Consider the following 4,409-nt stretch of genomic DNA (forward strand, 5'->3'; position numbering starts at 1 on the left):
AGGAAAGCCGCTTGCCCCGGAATGGGGGAGGCCCTGTCCGTTACCCGGCTAATATACACCTGCACTCTGCCCACCTCAGCCATCCCTTCAGACCAGAGTATTGCCACGGCAGGTGATATCATCATGAGGGGAGTTTGTTTAGCCCATCGGGCCCTTGAGAGAAATCCCACTGGTGACATTATCTGCGTCGGTGTGTCTGTGCATTCCCACACTCCCACTCCCCAAGCGGCTTCACCAGCAGCTGACAGCTGCCTCAGAGTGACTAGGCGTTGGGAGGGAATTGGGATGGGCTGATTCAGGCCACTGCATTGTCTGCTCTGAGAGCAGGCTACTCTATGCGCTCGGTGGGGCTTCACGGACAGTCCCAAAGGCTCGCCGGTACCGAATACAGCGAGGTTTTGTCAAGAGACGGAGACCAGTTTAATGCAAACAGCGTCAGCTTTATTGAGTCATGCAGCTGGATGGAGTAACGGTTGTACTACGGCGGGGCGGCGATCAGCGGGATAGTGTATAGTCAGTACCGATACCAGAGAATGTGAACACCGGAAAACTGTAACCCTTTCCCATAATCAGAGCACAGGAGAATTATTGTAGTTTTATAGAGACAGCGGTAGATCACATCGAACACCCGCTGCCCGTTCTGCCCAGTGTGTGCACCGCTCCAGCGCCGACAACCCGGGCGGTGAGACAGAATTGACCAGCGGCCTTCATCTTCCCCAGTTGAGTTCACCGAGGAGACACAAACATCCCTCAAGACCCTACGCGTCAACCTGCATGGCACGGGGTTTATAATGTGTTCCGGATCTCACATTTGCACCAGGGATGCAAAAGACCCCGGGACAGGACACAACTGTCTGTTCCCGACATGGGCACAGTTTTCTCAGGGCTGCTTCCCTTATCAGCGCGGTCCGATGTTCCTGGGTCAGTGGAGGACCATGGTGGCCGGAAGTCCGGGAACTGGGCTCCTAATCTCGCCACATTGCGGTTACTGTGAGAGTGGGTGATGATCCGTCACGTGTTGGTTACAGGGTGCCGAGGCCAGGCTGGGTGAACAGGCCATTGCTGTGATTACTGAATAGCGGTATGGGAACACGTTGTTAGTGGAGAGCGTGCCGAAAGCGGTGATTGATACGAAGCAAGGCGGGCGATCCAGGGCTCGTCCTCACATGAGTGGGCAATCCATTTCGCCAGTGGCAACGAACCAGACCTCGTTACTGAAAGGTGAAACAGAGAGAGGTGAGGAGAACGTTCCTCAGTGCAACCGCTGTCACTTTATTGACGGGATTGTTTTGGTCAGCAGAGAACCGATCTCAGAAAGCGGCAGTGCTTGGCCGGGTGAGTGCGGAGAGCCGGCGGCACAGATGCGCTGGGCAACGCATTCCTACAGTTAGAGGGAAAGGAATCTACGATCAGAAAGGGTTAAAATATCGCTAAGAAGTGGATGAAATACCCATGGCGTTTCCCACATATGTGGGAACTGAAGGATTACATGTGTCACGACAGGACCGATCAGGAATAACAGAGGAAACATGGGCCTAGTTTCGGAGAGGTAGGAAAGGTCATTAATGAATACTTTCTCTCAGTATTCACGATTCAGAAAGACCTTGACAAAAGTGAGCAAACTAGAACAGGCTGATATGCTTGAACAGGTCGCCGTTAAGTAGGATGAGTGCACGCAGCATAAGGAATAAAATGGACGATCTGAAAATTCAGCTGCAGTTTGGCAAATATGAAGTTGTGGCTATCTCTGAAACTTGGCTAAGGGATGGCTGCCATCGGGAGCTGAACGTCCAAGGATATACGATTGGATGGGAAGGTGTAGAGTCTCCACGGGTTGAGTTAAGAAATGACGGGTAAAGGGACCCTAATGGCAGTTATTCACAGGCCTCCAAACAGCCTGTTGGTTTACCAATTACAGCAGGAGATAGAAGATGCGCGTCAGAAAGGCAATGTCATGATAATCATCGGAAATATTAACATGAAAGCGGATTGGAAAAAGCACGTCACTACTGGACTACAAGAGAGAGAATTTGCGGGATGTTTAAGGGATGGCTTTTTACAACAGCTTGTTGTTCAGCCCACTAGCGGATCGGCTGTACTGGTTTGGGTGTTGTGCAATGATCGGAGCTGGTATGAGAGCTGAAGGTTAAAGGAGCCTGAGGGAACAGAGATCACATTATTATCAAGTTCATATTGATATTTGAGAAGGAAAAATAAAATCCAATGTGTCGGTATGTCAGTGGAATAAAGGAAATTACAACGGCATGGGAGGGAAACTGGCCGAAGTTGACTGGAAAGGGACATTTGCAGGAAAGAAAAATAATGATACATTTTTAAAGGGAGGAAGGACACTACGGTGGCTGACAAGTGAAGTCAGAGCCGAAGTAAAAGCAAAAGAGGGGACGTAAAAGGAAACCACAGCTATTGGAAAGATAAAACATTGGGGAGCTTTTAAGAACCTGCGGAAGTAAACAAAGAAGGTCATTTGGAAGGAAAAGATGAATTACAAGAGGAAGCTGGTGATTAATATCAATGAAGATACTAATCTGTTTTAAGTACATTAAGGGTAAAAGAGATTCGAGGGTCGATATTGGATTAATAGAAAATGACGCGGGAGATATTGCAATGAGAGATGCAGAGATGATAGAGGAACGAACTGAATGCGTATTTTGCATCAGTGTTCACAGTGGAAGACGTCTGCCCTATACCGGACATTCAGGAGTGCCAGGGAAGTGAAATTTGAGCAGGAAAAATTACGACTGAGAAGGTGCTCAGGAAGCTAACTGCTCTGAGGGTCGAAATATCTCCTGGACCTGATGGAATGCTCCCTCAGGTTCTGACGAAAGTAGCGGGAGAGAATAACCATATAACCATATAACAATTACAGCACGGGTACAGGCCATCCGGGCCCTTCTAATCCGTGCCGAACGGGTACTCTCACCTCATCCCACCGACCTGCACTCAGCCAATAACCCTCCACTCCTTTCCTGTCCATATACCTATCCATTTTTTAAAGGACTATATCGAACCTGCCTCTACCACTTCTACTGGAAGCACGATCTACACAGTTACCACTCTTTGATAAAGAAGATCCCCCTCGTGTTACCCCTAAACTTTTGCCGCTTTACTCTCCTCATGTCCTCTTGGTTGAATCTCCCCTACTCTCAATGGGAAAAGCCCATCCACGTCAACTCTATCTATCCCCCTCATAATTTTAAATACCTCTATCAAGGCCTCCCTCAACCTTCTACGCTTCAACAAATAAAGACCTAACTTGTTCAACCTTTCTCGGTAACTTAGGCGCTGAAACCCAGCTAACATTCTAGTAAATGCCCTTTGTACTCTCTCTATTTTGTTGACATCTTTCCTATAATTCGGTGACCAGAACTGTACACAATACTCCAAATTTGGCCTCACCAATGTCTTGTACAATTTTAACATTACATCTCAATTCTCAATATGCTCAATTCTCTAATTTATAAAGGCCAGCATAGAAAAAGCTTTCTTCACCAACCTATCCACATGAAATGCCACCTTCAGGGAACTATGCATCATTATTCCTAGATCACTTTGTTCTACTGCATTCCTCAGTGTCCTACCATTTACCATGTGTGGCCTATTTTGATCAGTCCAAGCAAAATTTAGCACCTCACATTAGCGCAATTAATCTTCAATAAATGAAATTACATTCTATATCATCGCTGTGGTCACTTTTGTTTATTTTTGAACGGGGCACCTGGATTTGAACCAGGGACCTCTTGATCTGCAGTCAGATACTTTACCACTGAGCTATACCCCCACATTTTTAATTCTACAGATTGTGGAGGCATTAACAATAATCTTTCAAGAATCCATAGATTCTGGCGTACCGGATGACAGAAAAATTGCAAACGTTATTTCACTATTTAAAAAGGCCTGTTAGCCAGTTATCAGTGGTTGGGAAGTTGTCGGAATCGATGTTAGGGATGAGATTACGGAGTACCTGCAGGCACATGACAAGACAGGACAAAGCCTGTATAGATTTCTGAAAGTAAACTCCTGCGCAACTGGTCTGGGTGCCGGTTACCAGTAGTGTTTCACCGGTGCAGCTTAAGTGAGGAGCGGGAAGTGTCGAGGAAACAGAGAGCTTGCAGAGCGACTTAGATCATTTAGGAGAACAGGCAAAGAAGTGGAAAATGAAATACAATGTTGGAAATTGTATGGCCATGCATTTTGAAGGAAAAGGTAAACGTGCATTCAATTATTTGGATGGAGAGATAATCCAAAATACAGAGATCAAAGGGACTTGGGGGTTCTTGGGCAAGATACCCTGAAGGTTAGCCTCCAAGTTGAAACGTTTCTGAGGAAGTCGAATGCACTGTTGGCATTACTTTCTCGATCTATAGTATATAAGAGCAGGGATGTGATGT

At 46.7% G+C, this 4,409-nt stretch overlaps 1 non-coding gene across 1 annotated transcript; it reads right to left on the bottom strand.

Annotated features, from left to right (window-relative positions):
- Positions 1-3,724: 3,724 nt before the first annotated feature.
- trnac-gca (transfer RNA cysteine (anticodon GCA)) lies at positions 3,725-3,799 on the bottom strand. The gene has a single exon. It is a non-coding gene; the product is annotated as a tRNA-Cys (tRNA).
- Positions 3,800-4,409: the final 610 nt, after the last annotated feature.

The sequence above is a fragment of the Hemitrygon akajei genome, unplaced genomic scaffold (genome assembly GCF_048418815.1).
Source record: "Hemitrygon akajei unplaced genomic scaffold, sHemAka1.3 Scf000093, whole genome shotgun sequence".
Classification (NCBI taxonomy): Eukaryota; Metazoa; Chordata; class Chondrichthyes; order Myliobatiformes; family Dasyatidae; genus Hemitrygon; species Hemitrygon akajei.